Source organism: Ailuropoda melanoleuca, chromosome 15 (genome assembly GCF_002007445.2).
Source record: "Ailuropoda melanoleuca isolate Jingjing chromosome 15, ASM200744v2, whole genome shotgun sequence".
NCBI lineage: Eukaryota > Metazoa > Chordata > Mammalia > Carnivora > Ursidae > Ailuropoda > Ailuropoda melanoleuca.
Genome location: NC_048232.1, coordinates 56,657,343 through 56,684,175, shown reverse-complemented (window position 1 = coordinate 56,684,175; position 26,833 = coordinate 56,657,343).

Sequence of the window (26,833 nt, the reverse complement as noted above, 5' to 3'; positions counted from 1 at the left end):
AGATTGATTGATTGATTGATTTTAGAGAGAGAGTGTGTGTGCCCACATAAGAACAGGGGTAGGGACAGAAGTAGAGGGAGAGAGAGAATCTTTGAGCAGATTCCTCACTGAGCCCAGAGCCCAAAGCTGCCAGATCCCAGGACCCTGAGATCATGACTTGAGCAGAAATCAAGTGTAGGACGCTTAATCCACTGAGCCACCCAGGCAGCCCCATTGACTACATTTGTTAAGGGATGATAGATCATACATACAGAAAATACAAATGTTAGATCCTTAGCCAAAGATTTTTAGATGCAAGTCCAATCTACTTTTCCATTTTGTTCCACCAAAAGAGATTTCAGGCCTGGTATAAAACTTCTCATTTTTTATATACAATTTTATTACCTTCCCTTTTACTTCTTTCATGTTATCTCTATTTCACTCCTTTATGTAAGAGAAATATTCAATCATGACTTTTGAGTTTATCATCATTAATCATTATCTACACCATTATATTATTTGTATCTTTCACTCTACACATCAGTTGGACAGTAATCTACAGTGCACCAGCCTTCTTCACTATATACTGTTTTCTTAGGTATAAAGAATAAATCTTTTTTTTTCACTTGTATGCTTCACTGAAAATGAAAACTTATAGGACAGTGGAAAAAACATAAGCTTGGAGTCAGTTTTGGGCCCCAAACAATTTAGCCAATTACTAGATTTGTATTTTTTTTTTACATAAGGGTTTGATTTTCCCAACTGCAAAATCACAGTAGTTGTATGTGACACGCAGAGTTTTTATGACAAATATAAGAGAAATACATATATAAATGGGAAGTATGGTCACTGGTACATAGTATGTATTGAGAAGAGGACAAATGAATATAACATTTATTAAAGGTTTATTTATTATGTGTCAGACACTTCACATACATTTTTTAATAAGGACAGCGTAATCCACACAGTTGCCTCAAGAATGACTGATGCATAGACCAACAGATGCAAAGAATAATACAGGTTTGTGAAAGGGTACATCATGAAGATAGCTACATAGAACAGGGGACGGGACAGTTTCTCACAGTGATTCCCAGGTGCTATTGGAAATTCCCTGATTTGGATGAAGGAGATTTAAGTAGCTCTTTTTTGCCATTCTTAAGGGTGTTTAGTTTTAATGCCCTTTTCTATAACCTCAAGCTTTGGCTACATGACTGCATACCAGTTACCAGTAGCTGTTTTGAATTCCATTAGCCCGAGTGAAGGTTATAAGAACTAGTGAAACAGGTCTATGTCCCCACCCTGTTATACCCTTTATAGACTCAGGCCAAGGCCTTTTCTGGTGTCTATTCTTACAAACTTTATAAGTTTGTGGTATACCTATTAAGAGATGAATAAACTGAGTCATTCAGGTTATGCTAGTTCCTCAGTAACAGTATAACTGAATTTTAAACTTAGTTCAATCTATCTGTAAAGCCTCGTGTTTTCTAACACACACTCTGGAAAATACCACGTAGGAATAACCTCCCATTTTCCCATTAACATGCCTGACTCATAAGAAATTTAAACCTAGTTTTCAAGTTATCTTCCCTAAAAGACTGTTTTCTATTAGTGGGCTACAAATTGAAAAGCATTGGAGTAAACAATAAATATAAAGGTTTTTTTTTTTCTTTTTTAATGTGAACAAATAACAATACTAAGGATGACTGACTGGTTAGATTCCATTGTACATTGGTAAACACATTCATATCTAGCTTATTGTGTACAACGTTTTTTGTTTCTTTGTTTGTTTTTTTAAAGATTTTATTTATTTATTCGACAGAGATAGAGACAGCCAGCAAGAGAGGGAACACAAGCAGGGGGAGTGGGAGAGGAAGAAGCAGGCTCATAGCAGAGGAGCCTAATGTGGGGCTTGATCCCGTAATGCCGGGATCACGCCCTGAGTCGAAGGCAGACGCTTAACCGCTGTGCCACCCAGGCACCCCGTGTGTACAACGTTCTTAAGCAATCTTTCAGACTTAGTTCCTGCATTTCTGAAAATAAGAACACTTAGAACAATCAAATGAAGTGAGATGATTAATTGCTTTGAACTTCACAGAGTATAATGCAATCTTAGAAAAGAAATCGATTTTTTTACATTTAGAAAAAGGAGTGCATCTTTAAAATATAAGTAAGCTGAATGTAGAAGAAGATTGCAATATTCTTGAATTCTAGACTTTGAAAAGATACGTGTTAAATGGGAGGCCATAGCCTACTTAATATAAAGATATATATTTTATAAAGATTGTAGACTCTTATCAAATATTCCTTTGCATTTCAGAGAGATTTTGAAAAATGTTGGCCTTTTGGGACTACTAAGGGTATGGCATTTCATATTCTGCAAAGCAATACTGGCCTTAAATTGAACCATTTATTTTGTCCTTGTTAAATGTCACAGTTGTCCTTTTCCTTGAGTTATTAGTTTTATCACCTACAATTTCTTTTCAGGAAAAACTGGTGGATATCATAATGGACCAAAATAGAGAACTGATTTAGTCTGAGGTCTGGACAACTAGTAATTGGAGACCAATAAAATAACTTGGTCCCCAAAAGAGCTATTTAAATCTAGGATTCTGGAGTTGTAAAGAAATGATCCTATTGAATCAGAATATATATTGAAACACAATAGACTTCTTGCTTCATCACAGAAGCCAAAAGCCCACCAAATATTCTCAGGCCATGGCTATGGGAATTTCTTCTTCCTTTCAAGATTTATAAAACCAGATTATTCTCCATTAACGAATGACTAATTATTCCCTAAAAGCAACATATCTCTCCATAATGATGGTCATAAACTTCAACAATATAGAAGGCACTTGGTGGGTTTGTAGGCCAAATCCATCAATCATGGCTTGAGACATATTACATTTTTACATCCTCTTTCCTTTGGCCTACGCTTTGTTTCCCTTGAATGCAAATCTCTTAACATTTTTTTTTTGTGTGTGTATAAATAAATTTATTGGATCCTTTTCCATAGTGACTTTTGAGAAAAGAATGGATGAAAATATCTACTCTCTAGAGAAGGAATAGGAAGGAAAGGCATAAGACTGAGCTATGGACTACTATGCAACATAGAGAACAAGCTAGAGAATTAAAATCCACTAAGACCATACTTTTTGATTGAAAATCCAAAGGGGAAAAATGAGTATAAAGAACAAGGAAAACTCAGTATAGACTGAGACAGTTTTCAATGTGAAACCTGGAGTCAATGATCAAATTGCCAGGAAATAAGGTGAAAAAGGCTTATATTTCATGAAAGATAATGTGCTGGACAACATGTGTTTGATTCAGAGGATAACAGAAGCAACAGTCGACCCTGAGGGGAATTACTGGCAGAGACCAAATGAGGAGATCAGAACTTTCAGTTGACCATGCCAGAATATAGAGCTCAGTGAAATCCTAGCAGGGACCTGGAGGGGGATGATATGCCAGTAATTTAGTCAACAGATTGGCTGCACCCAAGGGATGGGTAGGGGAGCTGCAGCCCAGTGCTCCTAAGAGCTGAGGAAAGCAAATTTAACTCCTCTCTCACTAAATCCCAAAAGATACCCAGGAGAAGAATGAGAAGTCTTGTTCCAAATCCCACCTTACATACATAGGAAAGTAACTCTTAAAGTACCATTAAGCAATGCTGAGCATTTCAGGCACTGGCAATATGAGCTGATGTAAATTATGAAAAATTTTAGTACACATGCCTGGCAAGTAAAGAAAAGGCTAAGACTGAGAAAATCTCTGAATCCTAATATCTCACCTTTATTTCTGTGAAACTATTAATTTTGTCAGGGTTTATATAACCCTCAGTATAGTAAACATGATGTAGAGAAGTGGGCAGTTAAACCAGGAAAGGGAATATGTGAAAATAAGTGCCTTAAATTTAAACAAAAAATAATCTAATGATAATCATCAGATCAGTGATGGAAAACAAAATAATAATGACAGCCATAGAAAATAAAGACATTGAATAGAAGTTTTTGAAAATATTCTATAAGAAAAAAATCATTTTATTTACTGAGATCATCTTAAACATATAGAGGATAGAGGACTTTTTTCAATTTTGTCATTTTTTGAAGTATTCACAAATGTATTTTTTCTCCATTCAGGCTGCCAATATATGATAAATATTCTTTAGCAAGTAATAGATGATATAGATTTGAGAAAATTTATATGTCTTAGAGAGAAAAATGATGCTAGTACCTACTTAGATTTCAAATCAGAGAAAAAATGAATAATATGACATGAAAATACAAAAATTATAAACTAAATCACAGACTTTGTGCATTAATATCAAGGAAGTGACTGGAAATTTGTTGAATCTTTAGAATAATTTCTGAATGCTCTGGAAAGAGTGGAGTATAACAAAAAGATTCAGAATTTGGAACTGGGCAGCTGGAGGACATTTGTTGAATTGCTTATTTTCTTGATCACTCTCTTCTTTAGTGTAAATAAGGAAATTATCTACATCTAAATATTTTGAATATTAGAAAATAACAATGCATGCTAGGAACTGCATCAGGAGTTTATTTATGAATACAAACAGGATGCTTCATCTGTAGCCACTGGAGAAGGCCCTCCAGAAGGGTGGATGCATAAGACCTTTATAGGGTAGATTATCTTGCAGAAAGAGAAAGGCAGGTAGGTTTGGCCTACTAATCATGCCTGCCTGGTATTGGAGCAATGAGAGTAAAGGCTATGCAAGAAGTTGGCTGTATCATCTGAATTAGAAATTAACTGTTTCCTGCACACATATAGTCCCAGAGAAGAGAATCAGCTTAGAGTTGTCTGTTAGAAAGAAACTTCCCGAAAGGATTCTTTGGAGTGACATCATGATTCTAACAAAGAGGCAACCCAAAAGATGTCAGAGCTAAAGAGAGGACTCAAAGTTACTGGCAGAAAGAGGCAAAGACCACAACCTGCATTAAGCAAACTGTAGTAGAAGATGCTAAGAGTTCAAACTCGGAGGACTTTGTGACATTCTCCCCAACAACAGTGGACATGGTGGATCAGCATGGCACTATATGGCTCCTTGTATAATAGAGGCCGAAAAGCTAACATTTACATTTTCCAGATTCCTTTGTGGCTTAGTTGCAGATAAAATTTAGATTTGGCCAACCAGATGTACTTGTGGGGGACGCTGAAGTTGGAAGTAGGGTGGGCCTCCAAATTTTGCTGGTTCTGCAATTTCTACCAACATGTGTAGTTGCAGAAGCCATTGTTTTTCTGTTATAGCAGCTGCGTCAGCTACTGTCTTAGGGATGCCAAGAGGGAAGACATGGGACATCCATTTTGTTGATGTCACACATTTCTGTATCATACCGCTTCCTGAATATGATAGGCTTCTGATAATTGTGAGTGTAATTGAACTCACAACAATGCCAACATTCTCTGAATTACAGATAAGGCAGTGGTAATTCGGTGTCCTTCTGTGATTTATTAGGAGACATGCCTAAAAACTGCTTTAAGAGTTCGTTCCTTTTTCTCTCCCTTTATCCTGTTATAACATTTGATACTACTAGAAGTCGTCACGGGCAACAGGCACTCAGGGACATGGCGGTGTGAGATTGGTTATCTTCCGGGATGAGTTTGAAGGCACTGAGGTCCTCATGACCATGAGAAAATGGATACTGGCATTTTTATAAGACATTATGGCAAAACGGTGACCTTAACTAGCCTGTGGAGCTGAAACAGAATGTCTCTTGAGGTCAAGTTTTTGATAGGCTGAGGGTCTGCTACAATAGATTATCATGGCAAAAATTAGAAATACAAAGATATTACAATGACCTAACTGCTTCAAACTGGGCTAGGAATTTAAACACAAAAAGAACAAACCCAGGGCATGGTCTAAAAACTGAGGGGGGTCCTGTGACTGTCTTTATTCTCACCTCAGATCATGTGAGTTGCTAGGTTAACACAGACTTGCCTTTCCTTTCCTTTGAGAGTTAGGACTTTGGCATTGAGAGGGGCACATCACCACCTTTGTGGTATTCTTAATCATAAGGAAGTAATACACAAACCCAAAGTGAGAAGTCTACAAAATAACTGGCCTTCACTCTTCTAAAACGCCAAATTCATGAAAGACAATGACTGACAAACTGTTTCTGATTAAGGAGACTATAGAGACAGGAAAACCGAGTGCATGTGTGATACTGATTGGACCGTGGGTTAGAACAGATAATTATCTTACATAAAACGATACTATTGGGAGAATTGGCAAAGCATATATGATCTGTTAACCAGATAACTGTATTAGATTAAATTTTATAAATTAATAAATTTGCTCATATTTATTAATTAAAATTACTGAATATGTTTATATTTTAAAATTGTATTTAGGGTAAATTAAGTTAAATAACCTGATTTTCATAATTGTACTAGTATTATGTGTGAAAATGTTCTTGTTCATACAAAATGCATACTGAATATTTTGGAGTAATGTGGCACATACATCTACAATTCTAACATCGTTCAGAAAAATCATATGTAAATACATGTATGCATTTATATGTGTATGTTCAAATTTGAATACCAATTAATATAAAAAGATAAACATAGTAAGTGATTGGTATTTGCTCTGTAGAATTTCCTATTTTTATTACACATTTATGTTTCTTTAAATAAATATTTATGTAATGTTCTTGTCTATTTAGGCATTCAAAAGCCCACATATGTCATCTAGTGTCAATAAAATTGACTGTTATGATCTTGGGGTGCCTGGCTGGGTCAGTCAGTTGAGCATCTGACTCTTGATTTTGGCTCAGGTCATGATATCTGGGTTGTGAGATGGAGCCCAGTGTGTGACTCACCCTGGGTCTGGCTCCCATGGAGGCTGCTTGAGATTCTCTTTCTCCCTCTCCCTCTGGCACTCCCACAGCTTGCCTCTCTCTCTCTCTAAATAAACAAATTAAAAAAATCTTTAAATAAAAAAAATAAAAAATTGATGTTATGACTTTGAGTTCATAAATGAATATATAATATTTTTGTTAACCAACATAAGTAGTTATATTTTGGGCTGAATAATTTTAATAACATTCCAAGGCAGTACACTAGGAATACACAAGTATAGTCTAAAATGTCTAATAATCATGCCACAAATTAATAGACGAAGAAAATAGGTAATATGAATTTTAAAAATCACACAGCATTCCACTAGAAAAAAATCTTTTTAAAATTTATTTCCAGTATTTTAAAAATTAGAATGAATTGGGGCACCGGGGTGGCTCAGTCAGTTAAGTGTCTGACTCTTGATTTCAGCTCAGATCATGATCTCAGGGTCATGAGATCAAGCCCCGTGTTGGGCTCCATGCTGGGCAGGGAGCCTGCTTGAGATTCTCTCTCTCCCTCTCCCTCTGCACCCCCCCAACACTGCTGCTCACGCTTGCTCTCTCTTTCTCTCTAAAAGAAACAAAACAGAAACTAGACTGCATCATTGAAACCATTAATCAATAGTTTGTAATTTCCATCCATATGTCATAGAACACTTTACATCATATTATTTTACTCAATTTTTTTCTAATCATAATTTTGTGATTGGAGTACATTATCATTGAATATGTTCATTGAATAAATACATAATTGTGAAAATACTGAATATGTAATATATAAAATATGTTTACCTTATTTTGGAAAAACAGAAAGTTGAGTTCTATTAGCTTAAAGTATTTGAGTACAAGAACAGACTATGCAAGATGCAGGGGACAATGTTTTTTTTTTTTATTATTATTATGTTAGTCACCATACAGTACGTCCCCGGATTCTGATGCAAAGTTCGATGCTTCATTAGTTGCATATAACACCCAGTGCAGCAGGGGACAATGTTATTGAGAAGAGGCAGAAAATAATGTCTTATGGAAAATCATTGTGCCTTAGAATAATTCCTTCTTGTTAAAGTCTAAATTAACAACTGTACCAATGTAGAAACACAGGAAAGTAAAGAGGTGTGAAGAAATCAAGCTGCAAATTTGTTTATGCTTTTGACTTCCAAGTATTATTGAAACATTTATTACAACTTGTATATGATATTAATTTCCTGGATACTAACATTTTATACCACATGTTGCAGTATCTCTTTAAAAAATGTACTTAAGCAAATATTACTCCAAAACTCAAAAAAGTAACTGGTTAATGAATGAAGTTTTAATGCTTTAGACAATTTTTTTGTGATCTTTTTCATTCCAGTGAGGCAAGATCTTTAAACTCTAACAAGAAATGTCAAATTTAAGACAAACAGACACACAGTGTTTCATTTTCCAATACTGAATATACTTGAAATGAGATCTCTTCTTTCTTATTCTGCTTCTAAATGTCATTTTAAATAAAGTAACACACATGTATTTGCCTTGGCCCACCACCCTTTTTGATTTTTATCTATAAAATGTATCATTTTGTGAAAAACATATTCTCCATAGATGAAGCTTCCTGAATGAGTCCTTCATTATTCCAAAAAGGCAAATATATTAGCCTGAGCTTTATAAGTTACAACTTTTTCTTCTTTGCAAAATGCCCTGAAAACGCAGTGACAGATATAACAATTTCCTAAGTGACACTAGGGAAAGCATCAAGGAAATTGTATGTTTCCTTCTACACAAGTAACAGACATATGATTTCTGTTTGATGGAAGCTTGATGATTAAGTATACTTAATCATCAAGCCCCCATCAATTTTGGGGACAAAAAAGGTTCCTGTATCTGAGATTCTAAATGAGTTTCAGCAGTCAACAAACTAAAAGGCAACCTATGGAATGGGAGAAGATATTTGCAAATGATGTATCAGATAAAGGACTGATATTCAAGATCTATAAAGAACTTATCAAACTCAACACCCAAAAAACAAATAATCCAGTCAAGAAGTGGGCAGAAGACATGAACAGACATTTCTCCAAAGAAGATACACAAATGGCTGACAAATACATGAAAAAATACTCAATATCACTTGGCATCAGGGAAATACAAATCAAAACCACAGGATACCACTTTATACCAGTCAGAACGGTTAAAATTAACAAGGTGGGAAACAGCAAATGTTGGCGAGGATGTGGAGAAAGGGGAACCCTCTTACACTGTTGGTGGGAATGCAAGCTGGTACAGCCACTCTGGGAAACAGTGTGGAGGTTCCTCAAGAAGTTAAAAATAGAGCTACCCTATGACCCAGTCTTTGCACCACTAGGTATTTATCCCAAAGATACAGATGTAGTGAAACGAAGGGGCACCTGCACCCCAATGTTCATAGCAGCAATGTCCACAATAGCCAAACTGTGGAAGGAAGGAGCCGAGATGTCCTTTGACAGACGAATGGATAAAGAAGATGTGGTTCATACATACTATGGAATATTACTCAGCCATCAGAAAGGATGAATACTTACCATTTACATTGACGTGGATGGAACTGGAGGGTATTATGCTAAGTGAAATAAGTCAATTACATGGTTTCACTCACATGTGGAATATAAGAAACAGTTCAGAGGACCATAAGGGAAGGGAGGGAAAAGTGAATGGGAAGAAATAAGAGAGGGAGACAAACCATGAGAGACTCTTAACTATGGGAAACAAACTTGGGGGGGGGATGAGGTAATTGGGTGGGGCATTAAGGAGGGCATGTGATGTGATGAGCACAGGGTGTCATATGCAACTGAGGAATTGTAGAACAGTACATCTGACATTAATGAAAAAAAAAAAACAAATAAGCCCCCCCCCCAAAAAAAACCAAAATGAGTTTCAGAGTTAAGAATACTATACAGATTTTATAATTAGGGAATGTCTGGCAGCCCTCATTGCTCTGTTTTCTTTATTTCCCAGAGCTGGTAAGGATGTATGCATTCCTGTGTATGCATGCACATATATGTGTAAGTATGAGTACTTGAGTGAGTACACGTATACATGCAAATATACAAGCACATACACACGCACATGTAGATGTACCTGTGTATGTCCTCTCCAATAAAAGCAATTTGTTTCTTCCTGAAGGCAAAATGGGCATTTCTTTCTTTGGTCAGTTCAGTTCAATTACTTGGAAAACCCTTCTTGTGCATCACTCCATCCATGGCAACACGGTGCAGCTGGGCTCCTAATCTGATATTGCCATGTGGTACAGCTATTTTTGCCCATTTTAACTTGATGCTCCATGTTGGCTCCTTACAGTTAAGAACCTGATTTCTTCCGTCTTATTTACTTCAGTGTCTCATAATTGGTAGCTGCTCAAAAACCGTTTTCTATCTGGGTGAGTGAGTTTTGCCCACATCATCTAAAGTACCTTATTTGCTTTATCATATCTGCTTGAAAACAGGTTTGTAGTTTGTTTGATACAATGTTCTCATAGATGTTGTGAGGCAAGTGCTCTATAAAGCCCCCATGCAAGGAAGATTCATACCTGTTTTTCATTTCTTCTGCTGCTTTAGTGGTTTATTTAGGGAGGCATATCATATCGCTTGAAGCAGTTCAAGACATCATATCATCATCATAAAAAGTTTGAGCCTCATCTCAGTTTCTTTTCATGAGCTAAATAAAATAATAATACCTATCTCATAGGTTTTCTAAAAAAAATGAAATGTTGCATGATTAATACTTAGCAAAGGACGAGCAAATAATAAGCAGGCAATAATGTCAGAATAATAATAAAGAACCTTGTTTTTTAATGAATAAAGAAAGTTTATTCTAGGCAAAAGAACATGAGAATTGCTTCAGCAACATCCCTTATAGTTAGAATGACTTTATGGTTCCTTTTGTCCATGACTGTGGGCTTTATACCTATTGTTGTTACATAGTTATTAATAGTATTCCTTGCTACTCTCAAGAAGTTTTCTAGCTTGGAAAATAAATTATATGATCACCCTACTTCCGTCCTTTTTCATTCCCCCATTATATTTAAAAGTATTATTGAGTCATCTACAAATTATGGATCTGACAAATCCCTAGAACCCAAATAAACAAAATGGTCAAGTATTACTGTTCACTTTTTTTTTCTCTTTAAGAAGAAAATGAACTAAGTTTTAGGTTATGCCACAGGAAAATACCTTGCTAAGTTTTAGGAAAAATTCTATCCTCTATTTTTTCTAAAAAGTGATTTTTTCCCCCTGGCTGTGCTCTCTCTCTTTCTCTCTCTAATAAATAAATAAAATTAAAAAACAGCTGTAGTGAACAAGGCAGTATGGTACTGGCACAAAAACAGACACATGAATCAATGGAACAGAATGGAAAACCCAGAAATGGACTATATATATATATATATATATATATTACTCATGGCTGCACTTAAACATTTTAGAAAGTTATAAAGGTATATATTTACATATCTAATCAATAATGATCACAAATATTATCTTTTCATGAAACCAGACATTTACATGAAATAGCTCAGAAAATCTAGAACTCAATGACTACACAAAGAGGAAGACCCTCCCTGAGAAGTAATTCTGTCTTTAATCAGAAATAGACTGCTTTACCACTTAGTTTGCTTATTAGGTTCTTTGCTTGTCTGCTTCTCCTGTTACTCCCAAGCAGGGCTCACAACATTTGCCCATCTATACCTGCAAAATCTGGCATCAGAAAGTAAAAACCAAAACACAAACACAAAGTTGAATACATAGTTTTTATAGGGGCAATCATTTGACCTTGATGATAAAATGTTAATGCCTTATACTGGGTTATCTCCAATACTTGATTTTTGTAAAGCCATATTACTTTTAAAGTTAACAAGTAGGTCAAAGTACTTATCTCCCATTCTTTTCTTCTATATTTCACACATTTGAAGTAAAATACTGCTAGTGTGTCCAGAGAAGGAAAAATTATACCTACGAAAATTGAGAATGGCCTAAAAGGCAGACACAAGTTGACAACCCCAGAAATAGCTCACTTACTTAGTGGTTGACACTTCTGTAACTAAGCATTTTCCTTACACCGCTTGATTTTTGTTTTTGCTGTAGTTGGTTGTATTACTTGACACCAAATGAATATTTGCTTGGCTAGAAATCATCTTATTTTTAAAATGCTGTTGTGATGGCCTAATAATCCTTCACACGTTGTCTGAATTGATAAAAATTTTGCTTTTATACATACACTGAGCTAATAAACATGGTTTCCCATGTCAAGGAAGGAGAATGTTGGTAATTTCAGAGCAAATTTGAACTTTCTACAGGGCACAATCTGGATGACATATATATATTGGGGAAGTAGCTGGTAGGAGAGAGTTATCAAAACGAAAGCAGAGAAAAGCCAAAGACAAGCCACTTTGCCACGTTGTGTCTCTGGTAGTGGGATATTGTTGAATACATGCCTAATAATCATTTGCCTACCTTCTTGGCTCACAGAAACATATTTAGCAACCTGCCAGCCCCAGGAAATAAGTAAGTCAGCATTTTTCAATCTACGGACTATTACCCAACTGTGAGTCATAAAATTAATTTAGTGGGTCAAAACCAATTTAAACTGTGAAGAAAATATCAAAGTGCTTTTTTCCAGTGTATGGTAAATATAGTTTTATAGAATTTCTGTTTTTATTAAAATACAAATTGTGTGTAAGAATGTTTATATAAACCTAACCTTCTTACCGTGGGGTACTTTTAAATTTATGGATAAAAGCCAACTATGGAAACTCTGTCCTTGTTGCCATTCATCTGTCTCTTGACAGACAATGGTTGTTTCCTGATCATTGATCCTCAAGAGAATGGTTGCCAGGTGTTTTTAGAAGAAAAGCTTATTCCTTTATGGAAAGGAGAGCAGAGAAAAGAGACAACATTTTAAAACTCATTTCTCCTTCTTATTGGTACATTATTGCATGTCAATTGATTTTTAGATCCACTGCAACTGTCACATGAATATTATTTTTATGTTGTGGATGACAGAACAAAATAAGAAAAACCTGGGTCCTTAAGGACATCAGTAAGTCACTGCACTATGAATGGCTCCCTTCTAGGCTTGTCAATTTATGTAATAAATGTCTGAATTATTTAAATCATTATTTTATTGACATTCTATAATTTATAGCAAAAATTGAATGGCTGCAAGTCTAAAGCCAGTCATACTGGAAGCAAATTCTAAATTATTTCTCTACTTTCATTTTTTTTTATCTTTTACTATTTGCCCTTCTTTACCTAAGTCTCAAATCTTAGGTTCATATTTGAGTTATTCATATTGTGTTTACTTTACTATTAATAGATAAATGTTTCCCTTTTTTAGATCATATTTCTGTTTTTGTATATTTATTTATTTTAATAAATGTGTTTAAGATCAGTTGCTTCCTCTCTAGTTTGATCTCAAGTGTACTACTTAACCAGACTGATTGATTATAGGACTCTCAACATCAAGAATAATTTCATCAAACTGTGGATATTACTAATCTCTAAATACTGACTTTCTTTTAAAGTTTCTTTCAATTCCTTCTCTTTGCTCTATTAAATTATACATATTTTAACATACTCCATTTTATTTATTCTTACTCTGTATTTTGTAGAATCATGAGCATTGGCTTATAAAACATTTTAAATTTCATTGTAAATAGAGTGAAGGTGGAATTTAATTTTAATGAAGCTTGGTGTAACAAATATTCCACTCCAGTGAAATAGTACAAAGCACCAGCTGGAGACCAGCTGCGTCCTGTGGTCTCTGACTATAGTGAAATCTTACTACAACCCAATAAAGCAGATGCGTCCTTTGATGAACTTTGCAGATCTTCAGATCAGGTCTCTCATATTCTATATTAGCTAAAAAACAAAAAAGTTCATTCTCTTTGGAAGTTCATTAGTTCCTTTTGAGGCTGTGACAAAAATTTGGTTCTCTGTCAACAGATGGAGGTAAGGCCTCATTGGACTACTTTGGTCCTAATGCCATTCCTTCCATATAGATAACCAAGGGCACCAGTGATGTTGTTGGGGAAGTCATTGAGAAGACATGACCACTAGTTGACCTGCAAATTGGACCCACGCAATCGAAGGTTGCCCTGTCCTTAGAATGTGCATTACACTTGCCTTTCCCATTCCCAGAAGGTAACCCAAGGATACAAACTTGAGGTTGAAATGTGGTGTTCAGCTATTTGGATGGTGTGTGTGTCTGAACCCAGTTAAGGCCACTATGTAAACTGTTTTTTTGTAAGAGTTGCCAGGCAGGTGCAAAGATCTATTTGTGTTGAGACTGCCCAAAACAAATTTTGTAAGTAAGTTCCCTTGCTTTTTAAAAGTGCCACCTACCAATCTGGAGTGGTCTGCCCCTTTCTTTGGTTTCCCCCTGCTCTCCACATACGGGGCTGCTTCGGATTATACCTAAAAAGCTCCAGAGGGAGCTTACATCAAAATACACTCTTTATTAAAATATAAAATCATGAAATATAATTGTATATTATACAAAAGGACAATTTAAAAAACTTGGGCTTTAGATACTGGAGGTTCCTCTTTGATTAAAATCATGTAATTCATTAGTCCTAAGTGGCAAATAATTTCTATAATCATAAAAGTTCCAGTAGAAAGCTATATAAATAGTAAAATCATAGGTTATATTTAATAAAAAGTGCAAAAGTGGTGACATGTTCATATAATATAATATTTGTGTTCAATAAGATTTAAGTTAATAATTTTATGCTATAGATTTGTATAAATGTCATTATTCCATGAGTGTTAGGGAAACCAAATGTAACTAAAATATTTGCCTCTAACTAAACAGACTGTGATCCAAAATTATAGATAGACTCCTTTTCTAAATTTTGCTTTAGGCACATCACAGTTTTTATCGATGTCTATATTCTTAAAGCCTAGGAAATCCAGTTTTGGTTAAAATCAATCCCTGGCTGTTTAATAAATGGTTGATTTACATAACTCTATATTTAACCTATGAAAAAGGCACTGAAGGATGTATATAACCTGGCTCATAAATTTTTGCATAAAATATCACAGAATGATAAGTATCTTATCAATATAAGTATTGCATAAATATCCATTCTGTAAGTATTGTAGGATATTTTTGAATGGTTTGAATTTAGCTCTAATAAATATACTGTATTCTGTTTATATATAGTGTGTGTATGTGGGAAAGGAAGGTAAGGGTTTTTAGGTAAGATGGTGAACATGAAGTAGCTAATTGTTTAATGGTTAACAATGTTGTATAAATGTCAAAATTTAGATTAACTGATATAGCTTCAGTTTCTGTATACGCAGAATGCTTTATTCTAGAGATTTAATCATTTGTAAATTAAGTAATTATTTATATCATGCCTATTTTGTACAAGGTATCATAATAATCTCTGAAAATATAGTTCTTTTCACCAATGATACTATGCTTAAAATCCAATAATGGTGCATGCTATGTGAAGTTATATGCATGTGGGACCAAAATCTAAATGCATTACTAAATGTGTGAACATCAAGTTTCAATTTACCAAAAGTTCAAAAGATAATAATAATAATAATCTTATTGAAAAAGTTCAATGAAATGATACATATGTGTGTGCAAACAGGTGTATCTCTAATATGCTTAAGTGCTTAGGTATTTAGTAAATACTAGATAATATGAACATGCATGTTTGTGTTCAATGCAAAGCTGTTATGAACTATTGTTATCTACTTTGATCAGTGGTCTCAGTAATTAACACAACACCTGGTATATAAACTATAATTGCTGATCAAAGAAATGAATGAATCATTGAATATATAAGTAAATCTTTTCAACTACGTATCAGTGCAGTAATAAACACAAAACAGAAGGGAAGACTTTCTTATTTTGAAATGATAGTTGCTAGTATCAGACTAAGCCTCTTACTGAAATCATGTAAAAATAAATAATAAATAAATAAATAAATAAATAAATAAATAAATTTATTTAGCAGTTTGAAGCACTGGAGAACATCCAAGGGAGATAAGATTTGAGGAGGCAAGATCTTTGAGAAAACAAAATGCGTTAAGTTGATCCCTACGTTGGTCAACTTTTTTTTTTCTTTTCAGGGTATTTTCTGATTCCATTAATTGAGAATGAAAAGGTGCAGTCTAGAGTGTGAGGTACTTTAAGCATACTTTGAGAGAAAAAAATGGAACTTTAGAAACAATTATACAGGAAGTAGCTGATATAATGCGCAAGTGTTCCTTTTTAGTAATTGCCAACTCTGAGTCTTAGGACCCAATGGACATACTGGTAAGTTCAAAAGTAGAGCCTGTAATAGTATCATGAAAATCTGGTAACTAGAAATGGATCCACATGTCTACAAAGGAATAGATTAAGACTCAAATTAGAATTATCAAATAAAGACCCTTATGTAACTATTTTAACATGTAGAGAATTTATATGTAAAGATGGATGTGATAACTGAAGACTTAGAGAATTCAGTAGAGAAATGGAAATTCTAAAAAGAAAAAATAGTAATTATAGAAATGAAAAACACAACCTCTAAAATTAAGAATGCATTGGATGGTACTAGCAACAAATTTAACGTTGCAGAAGGAAGGGTCATAAACATGCAATCAAATAAAACTTTTTGCAAACTGGAACTCAAAAAGAAGATTTTAATTTTTTTTAAAGATTTTATTTATTTGAGAGAGAGAGCACCAGCGGGAGGGAATGGTGGAGGGAGAGGGAGAAGCTGGCTCCCTCCTGAGCAAGGCCTGAGGATCATGAGCTGAGCTGAAGGTAGACACTTAACCAATGTGCCCCAGAAGATTTTAATTTTAAAAGAGTTTAACAGATATGTATAGCAAAATCAAGTGGTTTGCCATTTGTATAATTGGAGATCCAGATGGAGAAAAGGAGTATGATGGAAAAGAAATGTTCATGAAATAATAATTGATTTTTTTCCTGAATTTGAATGAAAACATTAATTCAACAACAAAGAAAAACAATACAATTGAGAAGAATAATTTTGAGTAAAATACATCATAGTTAAACCAGTAAAAGTCAGAGTTAAGGGAAAAAATTACAACTCAAAAGACATATTGCATAAAGAAATATAAGAATCACAGCAGATTTCTCACTAGAAGTACATGCTAGAAGTCAAAGCGGTTAAGCGTCTGCCTTCGGCTCAGGGCGTGATCCTGGTGTTATGGGATCGAGCCCCACATCAGGCTCCTCCACTATGAGCTTGCTTCTTCCTCTCCCACTCCCCCTGCTTGTGTTCCCTCTCTCGCTGGCTATCTCTGTCTCTGTCGAATAAATAAATAAAATCTTTAAAAAAAATATTAATCAAGAATTCCATATTCATTGAAAATATCTTCTAAAAGAAGTTGAAATAAATAAATTTTTATATAAAACAAAGCAGAAAGAATTTATAACCAACAATTTACACTTAAAGGGAGTTTTTAAGCTGAAGAAAAATCCTTGTGAAAATCTGAATGTACATGAATGAATGACAACCACCAGAACTGGTAAATATGTGGGTCAATAAAATTATTTTTAAAAATTTTCCTTAATTATTTAAAATCAACTTGACCATTTAAATAAAGTTATATTTTTTAGGGGAAGGTGATAACATGTAGAATAAAATGTATGATAAAATATCATAAACGATGAGAGGGGCTCAATAAAATTATACTGTTGTATGGTTCTTACATTAAATGTTAAGTGGTATATAATTAATTCAAGATAGGGTGTGATGGAGTGCATATTGTAATTCCTAGAGCAAATAATAAAAAAAACCCGAAGTAATAGCAACAGGGGAAAGAAGATGCATATCAAAAATACTACATTTTAAAGTAAAAGAATAAAGGAAAGGAGAAACAGAGGGAAAAATGTAAGATAAATAGAACATAAATAGAAAGATGATACACTTAAACCCTGTCATGTAAATAATTAGATTAAGTGTAAATGCAAACAGCCCAATTAAAAGGTAGAGATTCACAGATTGGATAAGAAAGCAAGACCCAATTTCATGCTGTTTATAAGAAATACACTTCACATGTAAACTCAAAGACAGATGGGAAGTAAAAGGATGGTAATCTTTTATTTCTTTTACACATAAAGAATAAAAGACCTTTAATAGAGGAAAAATCAGTGGAGAAAGATCATGCTGGAACAATTATATATATGAAAAAATATAACTCAATTCAGATCTCTTGTACTACATGTTGGCTAGACTTTGATAAGTTAAAAGTGAATATTTTTAAGCCTAAAATAACCATCAAAAAAACAAAATGGTTTTGCTTAATAAGATTTCAAAGGGGATAAAATTAAATAACAAAATTGTCAAATAATGAAATAAAAGGGCAAAAAAGAATAGGACACATGGAACAAATAGAAAACAAGTAGCAAGATGATCTCTTTAATGGTACAATAGAAATAAACTCATTTAATGTAAATGGTCTGAACAATCCACTTACTAAAGATCCATTTTAGACTGAAGAAAAGAGCTGGTGGGTTCCTACCAAAAATCTCCTGAATAAACAAACCACAACATAATAGAATGGTAAGGAGAAACAAACATATCTAAAATCATAAACAGAAATTTTTTATACTATTCTATGGATAACTGATAGAACAAGAAAAGAGAAAATCAGTAAGAATATAGAAAAATCTGAACAAATATCAACCTACAAGTTGACATTGACATTTACGGGGCATTCTACCAAACAAAAACAGAATACACATTATTTTTAAGTACACATAGAATATTTACTTATATATTCTACATTTTTGGTCAAAAACAAGTTTCAAAACTTTTTAAAAAATGTTGATGTTATACTGAATTGTGACTATGATGGATTTAAATCAGAAACCAAAAACAAGAAGATTTCTGGTAAATTTCTGCATTTCTAATATTCACTTTTAACTTAATTTCTAATCTAACTAACACTCATGCTTTAAAAGAGTAATCAAATGAGAAATAAAAAGTATTATGAAAGCACATCTGGCCCTAAATGTTCAGGGAAAGATTTGTAGCACTAAACGTTTCTATTATGAAGAACAGCCATGATTTGATGACTTCAGTTTCCACTTTAGGGAACTAGAAAAATAAGAGCAAATAAGGACATGAAGAAAACAGATAATAAAATTCAGATTAGACATTAGTGAAAAAGAAAACAGAGTAATGATAGAGTTAAATGAAACCAAAAGACCTTTCTTTGAGGAGATTAATATAACTGATAAACATCCATACAGACAGATTATGGAAAAAAAATACAGACAACACAAATAGCCAATGTCTGGAATGAGACATATGATGTTACCATTGGTTTTATGGATAGTAAAAGGAAAATGAAGAAAAGGAAAATATAAAAATTTTATGTCAATAAATTTAAAAATGTTGATAAAATGTATAAATTCATCAAAAGATACAATCTATTGAATCTCACTCAAGAAGAAACGGGGAACCTAAGTAACCCTGTATTTATTAAAGCAATTTAACTTTAATTTAAAATATTATCATGAAAAAAACTCCAGGCTCAGATGTTCTCTGATGAATTCTATAAAATATTTTGAAATAATTAATACCAATTTTACACAAAATTTTTACAAAAATTTAAAAGAAAATATATCTCAAAATTTTCGATGAAGATAGCATTATTGTGATATCAATATCAGATAAGAAATGAATATGACAGATGAATAGCCTTCCTGGATATATATGTAAATATTCTAAGCAAAATTTTAGCTAACCAAATCCAACAATATATAAAAAGAATAATGCATTAAAACTAATTAAAGTTTATCCCAGGAATGTAATATTGGTTTTAATATCCCCAAACTAGCCATGTGATACAACGTACTAACAAATTTAAAGAGGAAAACCATATAATAATCTCATTAGATGCAGAAAAATCAAATAACTATACCCAACATCCATTCATGATATTGATTTTAAGAGAAATAAAAAAAGAGGGTCACCCTCTGCCAGATATATGCTTCTCCCAAAAAACCTACAGCTAATATTATACTTAAGAGTGAAAGACTATGGTTTGTCTCCCTCTCTGATTTCTTCCCATTCAGTTTTCCGGAGAGGGAGACAAACCACACAAGACTCTTTACTTCAGGAAACAAACTGAGGGTTACGGAAAGGAGGGTGGTTGGTGGGATGGGGTAACTGAAAGATGGGCATTAAAGAGGGTACATGATATGATGAGCACTGGGTGTTATACTGAACGAATGAATCATTGAACATTATATCAAAAAGCAATGATATACTGTACCTTGACTAATTGAATTTAAGCTAAAAAAAGGAGTGAAAGACTAAATGCTCCCCACTAAGTACAGAAAAAAAATACAAGGCTGTCCACTCCCAACCACATTGTTTTAGAGGTACTAGACAGTAAATTCAGGCAAGAAAAAAATATACTAGCTAATCTTATATCTGATAAAAGAAATATATCCACAATATGTAATCAGAATTTTTAAAACTCAACAATAGGGGCGCCTGGGCAGCTCAGTAACTTAAACACCTGATTCTTGATTTTGGCTCAGGTCATGATCTCAGGGTGCTGGGATCAAGCCCTGCATTGGGCTCTGCACTCAGCAGGGAGTCTGCTTGTCCCTCTGCCTCTCCCCTGCTCGTGCCCTCTCTTTCTCACTCTCAAACAAATAAATAAAATCTTTAAAAAAAACCCTCAATAATAATGAAAAAAAGTGAAAGAGGCTGAAAGATTGGTACACAGTTCGTCAAAGAAGATATAGACATATGACTGCAAATAAGGACAGGAAAACCTCTTCTGCCATTAATGCTTAATATCAGTAGATAGGAGGGAAAATGCCAATTAAAACCACAACATTCTACTACACGTGTTAGGCTGCGATTTAAAAACACTGACAACACCCACTTTTGCAAGGCTATAGAACAACTGGAAATCTCATGCATTAATTTGGGAATGTAAAATGGTACAATAATTTTGTAAATTGGGTTGGGAGTTTCCAAAAATGCTTAATAAAGTACCACGTGCATCAGTTCTTACACTGTTAGGCATTTACTTAAGAGAAAGTAAAATATAAATACTTATATATCTAAACATTCATAGTAACTTCGTTTGTAATGGCCCCAAATTGTAAATAATCCAGATGTCAATCAATAGGTAAATGGTAAACAAACTGTGGGATATCCATACATGCAACTGTACTTAGCAACAAAAACAACTGAACTATTTATTTTAAAAAATATTTTACTTATTTATTTGACAGACAGAGAGAGCACAAGAAGGCAAAGCAGCAGGCAGAGGGAGAGAGAGAAGCAGGCTCCCTGCAGAGAAAGGAGCCCGACGTGGGCACTGCTCCCAGGACCCTGGGATCATGACCTGAGCAAAAGGCAGACACTTAACCCATTGAGCCACCCAGGTGCCCCAAGAACTGAATTACTGATACACACAAATGACATTGATAAATATCACAATAATTATACTGGGTGAAAGAAGCCAGAAAAAAAGGTATATATATTATATAATTTCATTTATAAAAATTCTGAAATCCAAATATAGTGACAGAATGGAGATTGATGGTTATGTGGGGACTAAGATAGGTGTTGGGCAAAGAGGGAAAGGAGAGAGGTATTTTGATTGTGGTTATGGCTCCATGGTTTTATATGTAATGTGTACATAAATTTTCAAATTGTACATTTTAAGTATAAATATTTTTATGGTTTAATTTTATCTCAATAATGCTATAAAAATAAAACCAAAGTAAACTAATATAAAACAAGAAATCATTAAAAGCATATATCCAGTAAAATTAAGATAATACACGATGCTAATATCCAAACAAGAACACAAGATTCAGCAATATATACAAAGTTCCTCTTTACCTAGTTTGTAGAAGAAATACGAAAGTGTTAGGAAGTGTCTGACAGTTGAATTTTCCAAGTTTTTCTAAATAACCAGGCTTAGCCAATTACACCAAAATTTGTTAGGTTAAAATAACAGAAAGGAAACTGCCAGTAAAGGATAAGAATGTTGCAATCAATCAAGAAAAAATTGAATGTATGAATTAATGCAAATATAGTATTATAAAAACAAAGAGGCCATGATGAAATGAGCAAAATATAATATTGCAATGACAAATGAAAATGCCCTGTTGTCTGTTATTATTCATATTTTCAGACAAACCACTTACTTGGATACATTCTTTTGAAATATTTGCTGCAATTCAGGACAGTCCCATTATTTATTTTTTCAATGAGGTCAGAAAAAAAGATGAACCAGTATTACTTTGGCTGAGATACTTATTTTGAGTATTCAATATACTGTTAACATTTTCAAATGTTGTTACAAAGAACTATTTAAGAAACGTTTACTAATTTTTACTAAACCAAAATCAAAACTTATCTTTAAAATAATTTTAAACTATCATTTTAAGCAATGAAGCTTTTATGCTTATAAATGGAATTTTGTTTCCATTCATCACAAAAGGGCATGTGATTTCTTATCTCTAAATAATATTACAAATAAAATTCTAGAATTATAAAACTTAAAAATCTAATTGGCGATCCAATTTTTGTTTTTAATACAGTTATTTTCCATCAAACTCACAGCAGAGATAGATGAACCATGACTTAGCCTTTTTAAAAAAGATTTTATTTATTTATTTATTTATTTGAGAGCGAGAGAGAGCGAGCACCCACAAGCAGGGAGAATCAGAGGAGGAGGGAGAAGAGGGAAAGAATCCCAAGTGCCACTGCAGGCGCCCGGCGTTGAGCCCAGGTGGGGCTGGATCTCAGGACCCTGAAATCAGGACCTGAGCCAAAACCAAGAGTCCGAATCTCAATGACTGAGCCACCTAGGGGCCCGGAACTATGAATTCCTTTTGTCGAGATACACTTTAACGGAATTCATTAGTACCATGGAAAACTTTGATTCACATTCACCTCAATGACAACTCCAAGTGGTATTAAAAGTAAATTTAAATAGTTGAAAAAAAATCTAAGTACCTCACTTTTACTTGATGACTATATTTACATCAAACCTTTGAAATTACTGTGGTGTTAGTGAACGTGAATGATGAAGATATCAATTTACATAATATGCACTCAAACTTTTTGTTTAAATCAAATTTGATTTAATTATATGTGTTTAAATCATATGTGCTGCATTATAAATTTCTCTTGTTTGAATAAATGTTATAGTAGAAATACATAGGTATTCTATAGGAAAATACTGATGGTTTGCACTTAAGGCTGTCAATTGTACAAATAATGCTACATAAATAATTAGCATGCTTGAAACAGCATCATAAATTTCTCAACAAAGGCTATAGGATAATATCTTATTTTTGATGCTAAAATTTTTATCTTGTTTTTCATCACAAATGTAGCCATTTGCTAAAGCTGTCTATTGCTTCCAAAATGAAGTATTGCACTGTCAATAAATGTGAAAAATGTGATGCATTAGACACAAACAAGACGAGAAGGGAATGGGAATGAAAGATAAAAACTAGTAAAACATGTGAAATTGCACAAAACTTTCAAAATGAGCTTTGTATTTCGTAAATCTATTCTCCAACGGTATGATAGTCAGGAGAGAATACAAAGTGTTGCTCCTAATAAGCTTTTAGTACTACCTGTCCTAGCAAAGGCTTTTTCCGTTAATATTGACGCCTTGGAAAAGCAATTTGCTTTGTGGAATAAAAAGGAATCAGCAGAGCCCAGACAGAGAAATCCAATTTTATCCTCAGACAGGCGCAAAGCTGAATGCCTTCCATTTTAATGACTGACAGCTTCTATTTCTTTATACAAGCATCATGTAAGAAATGAACACAACTGCCAATAGAAGCACGATCTAGCCTAAAAGCTCTAGTGGGATCTTCTGTGTGGCATTTCTCTACATTGGCACGTACTAGATTCAAGCCAGAGAAAAACGTTACAACCTCATCAAGTTCTATACAGTATTGCCGTAACAAAATGAGCAATAGGTACAAACCAGTGTGCCCTTGAAAAATAGCAGTGGATTTTTAAGAAAGAATTCTTTGACAAACTATATGTCATAGTAGGACCCGAGATTTCTAAGGTAAATAATGTCTCTCTGTGGCACAACCTGATGAACAGATTTTGTGTGTGTGTGTGTGTGTGTGTGTGTGAGAGAGAGAGAGAGAGAGAGAGAGAGAGAAACAGAGACAGAGAATGAGAGTAGTGGTAAATTGAGAATAAAGCAAAGTATAATTCTCTTTATTTGAGTACCCAGTTCTTCAGTAAAGTTACTAAGAAATGTTTGATTGAGGGTGTTTTCTGGAAGCCAGTGAAAGAACTGGATTTCACAATCCAGGGAAGAATCTGGAGCCAAGAAGGAATAGCAAAAGCAGACAGGAGTAGAAAGACAGAATAGATAAGCAGATCATGGGCAGATTTGAAGTGATTCACAGAAATTAAGGGAACGGTACAAAACAAAAGGTACCGAAATTGAGGGTTAGGTCAAATTTAAACTGTCTGGATCTTTTTAAGGAGCTACCTAAAGCGACCACTGTAAACTACATTATATTTTTATATTGAATAATTCAATTTGTAATATAATTTCATTTGTTTTTTATTATGGTTTGACCTCCTTAAATTGAAAAATTTAATTGCCAGCTCCTGCAACACATGAAATCAATTTTGTCAGCATAGGGAACTAGTAGAACAAAAAAAGAGTTTGGAAAGTGGGATATCCTTCAAGGTTTATTATTTTGTTATGCATATTTATATTAATGAGGTGAGAACAATTAGAGTAGCATATTAACTTTTATTTCAAAGTGTATATATGTACATCTATTGTGGAGCTTAAATTTCTGTCTGTATTCCAAATTCAGGGGCTAAGTATATGGTTTTCAGCTCATGCTTCACTTTGTACCATATACCTTGTTTAGTTAGCTCTTTTCCAGTGGAAGCCAAATTTTTTATATAATTGAAATCTTTAAAGAAATGCGTGTGGATGCACTAATATTTTTTAGGCCCCATTGTCAGGCTTACTGACAGGGCCTCATAGTTGGTAAAGAGAACAGCCAAAATTTGGATCTCTTAGGACTGTTTCCAAAGCATATTAACTATTCAAAATTCAATATTGATGGTGAAGCCAGTGATTACTGGAAGGTGCTGGTAGAGGGAATTTATTTTTTAGAAGAATCTCTGATATTTATTACTGTCGTTTCTTTCAGAGAGCGAGATGGAGAGGAGAGAGAGGGAGAGAGAGAGAGAGAGAGGGAGAGAAAAATATATATGACTATATTGATATATATTGATAGTGTATATATAGAGATATGATTAAATCTAAACTTTTGATGAAACTTAGGATATACAGTTATTAATATACTAATAGCTTTAGTATAATAACTTTAAAACTGATATTATTATAATTATTGTTAGATATAAAGGTATTGGAATGTTTCAATGTTAGACTACTTAGACTATTAGTCTGTGGTGTCATTTGAATGACAGTATCAGTTATTTTGAATTCATTTTTATTGTAATGTTACAAGTTCATAAGCTACACATTTTGTTGAATATTTATAAAGACAAATATTCCATAATTAGTGTAGTTTATATTTTAAATCTGGCATTTTGAATTCATTTAAAGGTGAAAAAATATTCTTGGTAGAACTTGTTATAATTTTAAAATTTCTATATTCTAATTTTTCCCTTGTCTATCTATTGCTTTCATACTAGGTTTTTTTAGAACGGATAACATTTCCTTTCTCACTGCAGGTTTAGCCTGTAGATTATGAGGTCAAACAGATGTATGCTGGAATAAAATCCTCTTTACTTACCACCTCGGTATCTTAGCAAATTTACTTAAGTTTTCATAGCCTGTTTTCTCATGTACTAAAAGAGAATGATAGAAAATGTAGCTCTAAGAGTTAGGCCTACAGTAAGCACAAAAACTCCTACAATAATCATCACCAACATATCACTCTTATTGCTATTATTAACCAAAAATATCATTGGTGGTTCACCACAACGAGAATAGAATATTTTTTCTATATATCTGTTCTAATATTATACACCATTTGATTTATGCCTATGTTTGCTTTGATTATTGTCAACTCAGTTGATTTGTATTCACCTACCGAAAAGAGAATTTAGAGTTATAGAAATAAATTATGCATATTTTTAAAGCATTCTTATTATGTGAGAAATAATCTTTATATTTTATCTTAAGAAATGCAATTTTACAAGATCAGTATAGATATAAACTTTAGCAGTGATTAGCCAAAGGAATACAAGGTCTGGTTCAGATAAAGTGGCTATCCTTGAGTATCACTATTATTAGAGGAATAAAGGTCAAAGGCATAAGCAGAGATACAGATCTCTGGTAAACTTGATCAGAAAGAAATTCAGACAGTATTTAAGGTAAGTCTGTAAGACTACATTTTTTTATGAGAGTTTTTTTATATACTCTTACACTTCATACCATCAATGTTTTAGTTCTGCTTGGCTTACTATATCTACCTTTGAGCAATATGGTCCTTGAGGAGAGGAATTTTTCTCCAATTATACTAGAATTCATTCCATCACAGTCAAGGATTCACCCTCATATTCCGTAAGAGCTTCCCTTCTCTGCATCTTTTGGTGAATTGCCTCTTCTTAAATCACAGTGACTCTAGAAAGATGTTCATGACATAGGCTAATCTTTGGTGGCCCTAAATTTATTACTATCAACTAATTCCATAACCCTGAACAGGCAATATGGGATTTCCTTAGTTTTTCTCTCCATAGGTTCTAGAAAGCAGAGTGTTTATGTAGCATCTTTCTATGTAAACCCTCCCCACTCAGCAACTTTAAACTATGGAATGTAAGTTCTTTAAATATTTTAGATATAACCTTTTATCAGATATGTCACTTGAAAATACCTTCTCCTACTCCATAGGCTGCCATTTAGTTTTGTTGATTTTTTCCTTTGTTGTGCAGAAGCTTTTTATTTTGATAAAGTCCCAATCATTTATTTTTGCTTTTGTTTCCCTTGCCGTAGGAGACATCTAGAAAG